General features: G+C 43.2%; 1 protein-coding gene across 14 annotated transcripts in view; it reads left to right on the forward strand.

Moving 5' to 3' along the window:
• Window positions 1-12,934, forward strand: part of LOC308197640 (uncharacterized protein) — a 628,187-nt gene that overhangs the window by 165,905 nt on the left and 449,348 nt on the right. The window contains exon 13 of one of the 14 annotated variants that reach the window (XR_013953172.1): window positions 8,382-9,657. The exons of 12 other annotated variants lie outside the window; for them this stretch is intronic. The gene's annotated coding sequence lies outside the window, so the exon portion shown is untranslated. Of the gene's footprint in view, window positions 1-7,332; window positions 9,658-12,934 lie in introns of those variants that run through there. One more of the 14 variants, XR_013953173.1, reaches the window with a different exon arrangement.

Here is a 12,934-nt window from a genome sequence, read left to right on the forward strand (position 1 = left end):
CTTTACATGGTTATCATTCCTGGTGAATTTAAATTCCAAAGCCTCACATTTACTATAAAGCCTTGAAAAACACAAAGGGATTTGGTAATAATGAACTGCTAGCCACTAGATTAGTAGAACTTATTTAAGTAAGGTCTTTGAGGTTTCTCACTTTTCTGTCTTCTGTTGCAGAAACAGTCTGACACCCCCTGAATGAATTAATCAGCTTTCAAGCAGTAACACTGCAAGACACCTTACTGCTTTAATCCATTTCATTAGCCTCCCTCAAGCTTCTCCAGCATATCCTTTGCTCGAATACGGGACCACAGAGGCATTAAGGTCTTTATCTGTCATTGTAGCCAGCTGTCTGAATGAATCACCTGGTGGTAGCATGAAAAATGCGGCATTCTTTGCTGTTTTGGTGACTACTTTCCCACTGCTGTTGTTTGCGATTTGCTGTTTCTCTTCCTAAGTTCCAGTACAAGCAAATTCCTCCATTACAGCAGGTTATCAAGGCTCAGAAGAAGGACTGCTCTCTCATCTTAGTCTGCATGAAGCACCTGAATCATTAAAGCAAAGCAGAGGGGCAAGCGCAAGTGTTTCCTATTGGAGACCCATCAGACCTGGGGAAGATGGTGAAGTCTGCCAGGCAGGAAGCAGCTCTGGCTCCTCACCCTAACTGGGCCTCTTGTATCTTGCTTGAATGTCTTATATATGTTTATCCCAATGCATTTCAAGCATTTAACCAAGACATTTAGTCACCACAGTAGTCAAGGGAGCAGGGTGTACATTTCTAGGAGCAATTCAGCCAGTTCAGATCAGAAATTGTTCTGGCCCTCTAAAATGTCAGTGAAGGTAAGATGGCAACACTTCCAGCTCTTTGGGTAAGTCTCTAAAGGGGGGGAGCCAGTCATGAGCCATCTAACTCACCAAAGCCCTCATGACCAACTGCATTTATTTATTTATTACCAGAAAATATGTCTGCCCTTAATCTTATCCATAAGGTTAACGATAGATTTTCTTTGGATTGTTTGATGTGGAAGATATATCACCAATTACATCTGCCTTATAAGCCTCTTGTAGCATCAATTTTCTTTCTCTAATAATTAAACAAGCTAGCATATTGTTTCTTCTCTAAAGTGTGCCTTACCTCTGCTGTTACTGTCCTCTGAATCTGTCCATCTCATTTTATCCATCTCATTCCAGCACTAAACTCTCAGCTTCCCATGTTCATTCACCCAGTTTATTCATTATCTGAATTGCTGCTTCACTTCTGTGTGGTAGTGTGGGTCATGCTGTAGTGCTGCTGCAATGTTCCTGCTCTCCTGTGTTCATCATCCACTGCAGTATTCTGACCTACAGTGCCTCTTTTCTTATGCAGAGGTGTTATACAGCCTCTCAGTGTCTTTGAGTGATGCTTAGCTCTTGCTGAGAGCTCAACAGGTGTGTTTGTTAGGCTTGCGTCTTACCAGCTATTTGGCTGCCTCCTCCCCTAGCCTGGTGGGGAACTGGTTCAGCTTACATACTCAACTCTATTTGCCCTTGCTGGCAGGAAGGGTTATGGAACTGCATTTTCAGGAGTTTTCACTGGTGGGAAGTAGCTGCCCTCTAAATTTGGAAAGCAGACATGCATGGAGCAGTCAGAGCTAGGATATTGTTCAGAGCCAGGTAAAATCCTGATTCAAAGTCTCTGAAGTTAGTGGCACTGCTCCTATTAAATGCGTGTGATGCAGAATTACAGGCCAACCGTCAATAAATGCCAGCCTGGCCAAAATGCTGTGCTTTTCCCCTCCCTCCCTGCTTATAAATGTGGTGATGTGTTTTAGACTGCCAATCATCTGTAATCAAGAAAATGGAAGCAACTGAGTACCTAAATGCAGTGTTGGATAAATATTATTAGAGAGCTGGGCCAAATGAGATAAACCTCAAAAGGTAATGAGTGATTTTAGTCTCTGCTGCAACAAGGTGCAATGGAAGAAGCATCTTTCTTATTTTCAAGCATAAAAGTCTTTGCTTTGTGGTAGCTGAATTGTGTGTGTGTGTGTGTGTGTGTGTTTTATGGCAGTTTTCTTTTAGGAATATCTAGGAGACAACATTTCACCAGCAAGGAAAAATGAATTTTGAATGCTGTATGTATCTGTGATAACCTGATGTTGTGTAACTTCATGTACCCTAGTCAGTCTGTAGAGTCATTTGCATTCGTGGGAATTGCTTCCTTTCATATAGGAATGGAGCGGTCAGTAGTTCGGCTGCTAAATGGCCTACAGCAGGAATTTTATCTTCTGCACTCAGAAAAAAATTATGTTTCATATTAGCTTTCAGACTCCGTCCTCCCCCTACCTCGCCCCCCTCCTTGCCAACCCTGCACTTTCCCCAGTGGAGGTGGTATGACAGTAAATTGTGGGGGAGCTTATTAAATCTGCACATTTAGTGCCTCAATTTAAACCTTGGATAATAAAGGACCATCTTTTAATTTAAGCTGTGGATTTACCATCTGCGCAAATTGGATTTTTTTTTTCTTTCTGTATTACCTGAAAAAGAGCATTACTATGGATAATTTGTGAAGCACTGGTTTCTACATGACCATCTGCAATTCACAGTTAGGTCAGTGTGCACAGAAGTTCAGAAATAGTCACAGACACTTGGACATGGCTCTTCCTTTAGCCATAAATTAGGTAAGTAGAGTCCTTAAACAGCATTTTGTTTCCTTTTATCATTTCTTCCTGCTTTACTTTGCTCTGATACCTGAACCTTGCTTCCTTCCAGCACGAAAAGCAGTAAAAGTACCTGAAATCCTGTGGTAGGACGGTGTTTGGATGTATCTTCTCAGTTTGAAAGCAGGATGACAGCTGTAACCAAAACCACACTTAATGCTGTTTCTCACTTGCCTGCTTTTAAAGGTGAGATCAGAGAGGGCAGGTGTGCCAACGTCCAGCTTCCCAGAGGAGTAATTCGGAGCTCATTGGCTGTCCTTCTCCTAATTTTAGGCAGCTTTGTGAATCTTCCCCAAACCCTTGTGCTGTCTACAGCTGTGAGGACCAATTAACCTAAAAAATAATAAAATCAGTCTGTCCAGTGAGTGAATTTCCATTGCAAATACTGCAGTTAGGCAGGAATATTTGTGGTGTGCTATTCATATGGAGAACATTTTAAAGAACACTCCTAATAAGTGGTGTTCCTTGCGCTGGAAGCATGATTCTACTTGTAATCAGGAAACAAAATAACAATTTATCTGGGTAATGGGACTAAAAAGGTTGCATATCCGATGTTAAACAATTTTGGGAAAACAAAAAACAAAACCTCTTTATTGTGGAGTAGTGAACTAATCTCAGCTGACAATGCCTGAATGAAAATTGCAGGCACAGGGAATCCTGCATCCCCATCACTCATTCCACCTCTGCCTGAGCACCCTTTGCTCCTGGCCCAGGACAGGGGTTGGGGCTGGCTTGCAGCAGGTGCGGGGGACTCCTTTAAGGGAAGCCCCCTGGGATTGAGAGTTCAGCTGAGCAACTCAGCCATGTCAGGGAGTGTGTTGGAAGGAGAGCTATAGCGGGCAGTCAGAAGATCAAAATGTGTGATATCTTGTGTCTCCTCTCTCTGCTGTGTGTGAGTGTACTCAGTAAATGTGCACAGTAAATGCAGTGCAAACACCGTGCAATTTTCAGGCCAAAAGTCAGTTTTATGTTTAACTTTCCATTGACAAAAATGAGTAGATTTAATACTGCAAATAAGAAAGCCAGGACTGGCCCAGACTTGTCCTATTGTGCATCCTTGTATCATGAAGAAGGGAGACAAGTTCATCATTGTCTCTTTTTCCCAGTTCTTTGCCTTTTGCTCTCCTTTTCTTCCTTCCTCTAAGAAAACAGATTCTTGTCCTAATAATTTTGTCCTCTGCAGGGAAAAGGTCAAAATGAGGTAGTCCCATGTGCTAGGCCCTCTTCCCATCACTTCTTTTCCCAGTAATCCTTGAAGCATTCAGAAAGTTTTAGCCAGAATCGAGGAGAGGTGCTGAAATCAGTGTGACTGCCAAAGAAGAGGTGGGAACACATGTGGCTGGTCGCAAGCCCAATAAAAGGAGGACAGCTTGTGTGTAATGGCAGAGCTGGGCAAGCTCCTCCTGAGGTGGTTCCACAGGTCTCTTCTGCATCCCACCACCAGTGTTGGTGTCCCTCTTGTCTGCATGTAAGGCAGGGCCGTGGGTCATTAACTGAGATATTTTTTGCATAGCTGCAGAGTTCCACTTTGACCTGGCTTGTGTCCGCCCGTTAGCCTTAGACTGGTGAGACCAGTGTTCTTGACTGAGCTCATGACTGTATCAGACAAAACGTTTTGCCAGTAGGGCTGAGCTGAAAGAGATGATCCTACATTACTTCTGAGCTTAAATAATTGTTGTCTGTCAGAGCATGTTGATAGGATAGCTTCAAAGTTGCACTAAGCTATGTTATTGAGAAGTCATAAGGACACAGGAGGTTCCTTAGCACAAGGCTGTAAATTCAGTGTGTGCACCAAGCAGAGCTGAAGCTCTGGTCGAGCCCAGCTGAATCAGGGGGAGAGGGGGGGAGTATAATTTTCATTTCTGATTTGTCAGCTCTGGCTGTAGTTTCTGTAAATCTAACTCTGTTGCCTGTCTATATGTTGTAAAAGCAATCACACTTAATCATACCAATTCTATAAAAGGATGAAGGATTGCAAGGAAGGGCATATTTCACTTTTGACATTTGCTTAAATTCTTAGAAGATTGCACGGCACAGTGTCCAGCAAAGTTTGAAAGTAGCTGCAGATTAAAGCTGAGGGCTGATTTTAATCCTCAGCACGCCTGAGCATTGAGTCCATTAGTATTTGTTACCGTGTCAATAGATAAAACAAACTCTGAGCACTACCAATTAACTTCACCAGTGAGCATATCTTCCCCAGAAAAATCAAGTGAACATGCATCTTTTATTAGGAGGCGGGAGACCAGAGCCAGTGTTTCAGACATCTGATGACCTTTGTGTGTGTCTGCTATCTCATTATCTTTGACAGGGACTAAATGCAATCTTCAGAGCTGATCAGTGCCTTCTGTCTCTCTGAGGAGACTTTATTTAATTTACTGTATTATATTATCTCATCTTTTCTCTTTAGCTGGAGACATCTCAATCTTTTCTAATGGTAGTTATACTGTGTGTGCATATAAATACAGACACATACTTACAGATAGATGTGGCTTTAGTCTTTATTTGGAAAGGTGTTAGAAATCATGACTCTGAACTTGTTTGAATAGATCTAAAAATGGGTAGTGTCTAAAATAAAAAAAAAAAGGGGAGGGGGAGGAGTCTAAAATGGGCACCATGCATTGTTCTGATTATTCTGGAACAAAGCTTTTGCTGTAACTAATCAAATGGCTGAGTTGGAAATAGGCTTCCTGTGAATCTCCCGTGAAATGGAAATTATTGTCATTTAAGTCTGATCTTGTCTGCTCGCCAGCACAGGGCTGAGCACTCTTTCAGGAGTCCCTTAATGACTGAGCTTGGACACTTCAGCAGGCCCCTGACACCAGGTGTACCTGGAGCAAGAGCTTGTCTGACACTGATAGCAACGATCGTGGTGCTCGTGTCAGATACACAGTGTGCCAGAACCAGAAACAAAAGGCATGCTTGAACACTGTGACACAGCTGCGTGCCCCTAATTGCACTCAGCCCCTGGAAGGGGATGTAGGTCCCTTTCTCATGGCTGGGGGGGTGATTGCACTTACCTGGATACTTACACATGGGCTCCCGCTTAGCCTTAAGTACAGGGGTATTAATTCACTGCTGAAGGGGCATGGCCTCTTCCCAGCAGGAATTTAGATACCAAACTTAGGGTGAAGTTGAGACCTGATGGGTAATTAATGCGTGCTGTGCTTGTGTGCACACAGAGAGGAACACCTGGGCTGGGCAGGTACCACCCAGCCAGATTCCTGGGAAATCAGGAGGGCTCTGTGGAAGAGCCAGGCAAAACTCCTGCAGATGGAGTTTTTTTTTTGGCTGAGGTAGGTAGTCGTATAGGATATAAAATCCCAACTGTTTGTGGCTCTGGGGCTCTGCTGGAAGGGACTGAACGGTGGCTGAAAAGATACGGGTGAATGAAAACTCAGCGGTGCCCCTTCCCAAAGGAAGTTTTTCATTCAGGTCTCCTACCCAGCTAGGAGCAAGCCTGTGATGTGTGGCGTGACTAAGGCGGGCTGTTACAGCGATGGGCTGGAAAGCAGATGTGACTCGTGTGACAAGAGATTTCTTCTGGGCAGCCCTATTTTGGCTAACATGGTTAGAGTGTTGCTCTGTCCAACTTCTCATTTTCCAGCTTTGATTTTCCTAGCTTGAACATTTTATGTTGAGAGTCCTATCTGATGTGATATTTTTAATCTTCCTTTATAAATGGTAGGTGTTGGAGGAAAGCACAATTACATTAACAATACTGCAGAACAGGAATTTTTGCTTTTCTGTGCAGATGCTGACAAACAAAAGTACGGGGACAGTAGCTCTCCAGTAGCAGCACATTGCAAGCATATATAATCCTTTGGACAAAATCACAGTATGTCATGATCGAAGTAATAAATGCTTTGAAGCTATGTGCAGAGGAAATATACTTCTCATTTCTGTGCATTATACTTCATTAAACAGGAAATGACTAGCATCCCCTCAGACATAGCTTGAGAAACGAAAGCCGTCTACTAAGGAAACTCGTCAACATGCTTAATTTGAGTACTGTCTAAAGCTGGTTGTCCGTGGCTGTGTCTAAACAAATATTTTAGTTCAGAGTGGTGGAAAATCCCCTTATTCATCCCCATGTGAAGTCTGAAGCAGAGCTGTAGAGCTTCCCGTCTTTCCAAATCTCTCTGCTCTTTGGGGTTGCTCTCAGTTGGGAAATTTGCAATCTCCCATTTACAATGTGGAGAGGGCAAGATGGCAGATTGAGACTCTCATTAAGCACCTGGGTGCCAATTGCATTCCTAGCTTGAATGTGAATTAAATAACTCACATCACACCGCCTTTCAGGAGACTAAGTTTGCTCGGCTTAACAAGATCAGTTGTGGTAGGATATATAGCTTATCAGTAGCAAATGAATTGAGAAGCTGCCGCCTTGCAATTTTGATAGCTTTGCTCTGTGTCATGCCAACATAAGCATCTTAAAACTGCAAAGTTCACTGGGAGGCAGTGGTTATTTTTAAGTGGTAATAAAGTACAGAATATTTAGCTGTCCAGAAATGTTTTGTACCTGAGCTGGATCAAAACTCACTCATCTGAGCTGTAGACTCCCCACCTCTCTGCAGTGAGGTCCTACTGTCCTCTGTATTTTGACCTAGTCAAAAATGAATGAGTGTGTGATGTCCTACAGCTACAGCGAGCTGTGATGTCCTACAGCCACGAGAAGTTGTTACTCAAGACGACTTGTGAGAAGAGGTCATGCAGCATGTCCAGCAAACTGGGTTCAGCTTTGAGGAGAAGACAGCCTAGGCTGGACAGCCCATTTTCAGTTCAGAAATAACAAATGCTCTTCAGGATTAAATGCCAAGTGTTGTTTGCAAATGGAGGTATGTTAAACCACCTCAGGAGGAAATTACTGCCTCAAGCGTCTGGTTAGGAGGAAGAGGGTTCAAATGTGTAATGCCACTGGATGCCTCTGGCTTGCCAAGGAGCTCTCTGTGCCTCTGCGCAGACTGACACCAGGTCTGTACACATTGCAAACACCAGGAGCTGCATTTATTGTTTCTTTTAGCATCTTTCATTAGATACTGTGTCTGGACACCAACCCTTAAACAAGCTCTGCAGTACTGCTCTGTTTGCTTCAGCCTTTGAAGACTGGAAGAGGCAGCAATATTACTTCTGGGTTTGTATTCCTGTTAGCCTTAAAAACAAAACAAAACATTTGTGAATCAGTATCTCTTTACTTTTCAGACGTGCACTCCCAATGACAATCAGTCTGAAAATCAAATTCTGCTAAGTTAACTTCTGCATTATCCTCTTCTCCTTAAATGTTTTTCTTTGGAGCAATCCAAACAAAGAAATTTATTTACAAAGCCGCAGTGCTTCTGTGTGGGAGTGTGTTTGACTAGCACCGGCTGGAAAACCAGACAGATCTTGCCTGGATCCTGGAGACTGCAGCTCCCACAGCATATACCACCTTTTTGTTTGCTCACATGTTCTGTTTCACCACTGGTTAGGTTGAGGAGCTGCATTCAGCCACAAAAAGCAAACTGCTGCATACTTGTAAGGTGCAGTCAGCAGAGGAGAGCTAATCCTTCAATGTTCAAAAGAGTACCGAGGCAACAAGGTCTCTGGAAGACTAATTATCCTGCCTCTGTTGCTAGACAGCTCCAAAAGTTGTTTCTCCCTTCTTTGCCTGCTCGGCTACCTCCAACAAATGTGTTTCAATTCTCCCTTCAGGATCCGTGTGCAAGGCATGCCCTGAAAGTCCTCTGAACATTGCTCAGCGCTTCTCTGCTGCTTCATAAGGCTGGAGTGGTAGCTTTCAATTTTCTTGTGAAGGAAAGGACCAAAAATAAATAAATAATAAATAAAAATAATAAAACACCAAGTTTAACGTCTCTTCTTTTGAAGCACAGGACTATGGGCTTGGCAGCAGGTGGGAATACAGCTTTCCCTTTGCGGTGTGTGGCCATCCAAGGAAAATAACACAGAAATCAGACGCACAAAACTGAGTAGACTGACACAAAAATAGCCGAAACCAAGTGCTATTGCTGCTTCCTCTTAATGAAACTCGTGGATGGTTGTTTTATTCGCAGCTTGGGCATTTCTTCAAGTCTGCAGTTTGACTGCTGTTCACAGCAAACGGCTGCACGGTCTGACTGCTACTAAGAGGGAATTTCACAGCTTTTCTCCCTTCTCAGAGTGCTCCATGGCCTGCCATTTTCTTTAGCCGTGTCCAAAACAATTCCCACCAAATGATCCCAAATACGATGTTCAGTACGGCTGTGTTTCCCTCTGACTTGAGGCCGTGTGGGGGTAACTGGTGATTTCTTAAATGTATTTAAAATGTGCGAAGCTGTCAAATATGTGTCTTGCCCTTCCAGTAGATTGCTTATGTTCTCTGGCTGCCAGCTCTTCAGCATCTATATGGATATGTTTTATACGTACAATAATTCTGAATAAAGCTTGATTTTTTTTCACAAGAATGAAAAGCAGGCTGTTCCACCCCTTTATTTAGAAGTTAATCATATTCACTGAAGTGGTTCGCAGTCTGCACTTGCTCTTGTCTCCAGGAGTGACTTAGTGTCTGTAAGATGGTATGGAATATATGGCTTTGTCTTACACGTATTATTATCTGAATAAGATTATTCTTAAAGCACTTGCTTGCGTACTGTGCTTTGACAAGTTTTGCTAAAACGCAGTTTTTAAAAAATTGAAGCCCCAAAGTAGCTGCTGTGACAGAAGGCTCACGAACCGCCAAGTTCAAATTAGGCATTCTTGACTTTCCATGCTTGAGCTGTGATGCTTGCTGGTTTCTATTAGAGCGGCCAAGATATATTGCTAAATGGAAGGGAGAGCACAAATATTGGGATTTCAATGGCAAAGTGCAGCAGTGAGAGTGCATAAAGTGCGCCAAGTTTATTACCTAGGCAGACCTGTAATTGACTAAAACGCATGGTGTAGCAGGGAAGGAGTGGGAACGGGCAGTGCCTCTGTGTGCAGGCTGTGAGGGAAGGAAGCACAGCAGAAATACCTCGGGGAAGGAAAGAAAAAGGCACACTGCAACCTGGCGCCTTCCAGCCTGCCCTGGGCACCGTGTGAACAGGCACAGGGGACTGCATCTCAGCAAAGGCTCAGTTTCTCCAATTATAGCTTGCTGCTTTTTTTTTCATTTTCACAGTTAGGCTTTATTCCTTCATCTTTTTAACGGTGTTCTTCCTGTAGCAAAGTCTTACTGCATGGACATGAATTTAAGCATATGGGTGGATTCCTTTTGGCACATTCAAGTATACTCATCCAAAGGAGGCTCTGAACATCAGCAAACAAGCATAATATTGCAATAACTAGACATAATTATAATTTTATTTCCCATCAATCTGCAGGGAGTGCTTCTCTTGTGGATAGACAGCCTGGGTGGCCATACCAAACATCCTTTAAGACCTGAGCAGATCACAGAGTAAGGGTGTAAGAACGCATCTTGAAAACTGTCCGATGGACTGATCAGCGGTGGTCTGAGGGCCGTGTTGACTGTGAGTGTTGAATCTCTCAATTACTGCTTGTGTTAAAGCCAAGGCTTTGCTAGCTTTGTTTTTCAGAGCTTTGTTTTCCTCTATGGAGGCAACATCTGGTTTGCTGCAGGAGGTTTTATGCACCTGTAGTGGCAACTAGAAAGGCGGTAATTGTTTTCTGTAGAGACTGCACAGGGATGTGCAAGATTTACACACATATACGCACACACATATATAACGTCTCTATAAAAATATCTTTATACTGCATATATGAACTGTACCAGAGTTGGGAAAGATGGGAAGCCCCTAAGCAAAACACCAGGGCATGTGGACTCCGGTGATTTTGTTCAATGGTAGTACTGAAAATGCTATATATGGTATTTTCCTCCACACAAAAAATCCTCTAAGTGCTCTAAATGTGGGAAAGAAATGGCACGACCTCTTTTCTGTTTGTAAAACTGACTGGGTACTGTTATTCTTCAGCATATTGCATAGAATTAATTCTGTATCATACTTCCCTTAGTCTCTCAGGAAGAAAACTTCAAGCTGTACTTGGGAAAAGGGTTAGCTGAGGTGCAGGAAGAAGTGTCTAGCTATGATTTTCTCACCTGCTGTGCTATCGAGAACAATTTCAGGCAGAAACAGTTCACCTGGTTTTCTCAAGGCATGTATGCAATGTGAGATCTGCTGCCTCTTTGGCTGGATCAGAAATGTAAATGCAAAAGCCAGTACTCACAGCTGTCATTTTCATTTCCAGGGCACCACATGGCCTTGGGTTCACACATGCATGTGTTCAGGTGCAGGATTTCCTTCCCAGGCAGTGTAATAGGGGAAGAGAATCACATTTTGCAGCATGTTCAGGTATAATTCTGTCAGTAATAGATACAGAATATTGAGTTTCACTAGAAAATAAAACACAGGACTAGGAATATATGTACCATGCTACATTGTAGGATGAATAAGTAAGAGCAAGCCGTACACCTATTTAGCTTTGCTTTACATGGAAGCTGAAGGAAGAAACAGCAGGTAAAGGGAGGTGCAGGAATTGAGCCGTGTTTGGAAAGCAGAATTTAACTGCATCAATTTGGTAATGGGCTATCTAATTAAAAAATAATAATTTACAGCCATGTAGTTGTCTTAATACCCAGCGTGCAGTATACAAAACACTTCTGGAAGAGATACTCTGCCCTTTGGGTGAGGTGTTGTGAATAGTTGTGCAGTGCTGGGCACCAGATGCTTTGTGGAATGGATGTGCCTCTTGGATTTGACAGCCTCGCAAAGCTGCGTTTTCTTTTGCCGTTGAATGGGGAGCGTTAATCAGCTTTAATGATCACTGGTGGATATATTAACAGCTTACAAAAGTTGCACTCTCCGTTCTGCTGTAAATGGAGCCTCAAATAGCTGTAGTTGCCTACGGCTGTGTGCTAGAAAGCCTGTTTTCTTCGGTGGATCACACTCTCACCCTTTAATCAGAACTTGTTCTGAAAATGGCAATGCCGTGTCTCTGAGGGTGATCTCATTTTTGAGGGCAGTAGCCGAGGGGGATATTGTCATCTGTTTCAACCTGTTCAGAGAATGAGACTGAGAAAAACACATTTTGAACTTCAAGAAAAAACATTATTCTGGTTGTCAAGCAGTTCATCTGGGAGTTGGTCTGCACAGAAAAGTTCTGGGTTTCATTCACGCAGTTCCCCTTCCAGGAACGCATCAGGACCTATCTCCACGATGACCCTGAGGGACTCTACTACAGGGAATGGCTTAGATGTCACAGTGAGTGTCTGCTGGAGAGACAAGTGTCTCCGCTCCCATTAGAGAGAGCAGACTGCAGAGCACATCAGCTGATCCTAAAATAGGCACAGAAGGGGGGAATTTGGTTGCATAAACACAGCTGTTGGGATGCTGTGCTGAATCTGCAGTGGCTGCATGCAGCTGGCAGCTATGATGGGATTCAGGGGGGATCTGGGCCCTTCTGGACCACCAGCTGGAGGCCCAGGTGCTACCCTCAAGCACCTAAACGGGCGTTAGGCACCCACAGGGGGCAAACAGCTGTGTGTGGACACTTCAGTTCAAGTGCCTCTACCTCAAGCTAAACCTTATGTCCAGGCTAACTTCCCAGGGCACTGTAACTTGCTACACTTAAATGGTTTTTCTCCCTTAGAAAAGATAGAGATGATACAGAGCACATTTACTGGAAGAGTGTTATAGACAGCATAACTACAGCAATGTTGCTGTCGGGATGTGACTGGCTTTGTATGAGCCCGGCACTGCATTGCTCTGATTTTCCAAAGTGGAGTCTTTTTGTTCCGTCTCCTTCATGTGATTCAAGCTAAAAAAACCCACACCAACAAACTTACTTTAAAAGAAAAAGCTCAAATACAAATATTGATCGATTTTATTGACATTTGTGTTCTTTAATTAATAGGTTAAGGTGAATTTCTGCTTAAAAGTAAGGCTGTTATTTATTTTCCTGTCTGGTGGAGGAAATGCCACAAAAAGTCCAGCAGTGGTGGTATAAACTGACAGTAAAACTTAGTGACTTTTCAGGGTAAAGGGAAATTACACCCCTATCTAGTTGATGCTAAAGATATGAAAATAAGCGTTGTCATGAGCTCCCTTTTTAACCAGGGTTCCATCCATATGTCTAAACCTGGCATATATCTTTTTGATGTGAAAATGTAAGGGTGGTGGTGTGCTTTATTTTCAGTTAGCTTGCAGAGTTCAGCTGTGTCGTGGCAAAGAAGAGGGAGGGGAGCTGTGTAGTGTCACAGGGGGATGCTTCAG

The sequence above is a fragment of the Anser brachyrhynchus genome (genome assembly GCF_964034855.1).
Source record: "Anser brachyrhynchus genome assembly, chromosome: 6".
NCBI lineage: Eukaryota > Metazoa > Chordata > Aves > Anseriformes > Anatidae > Anser > Anser brachyrhynchus.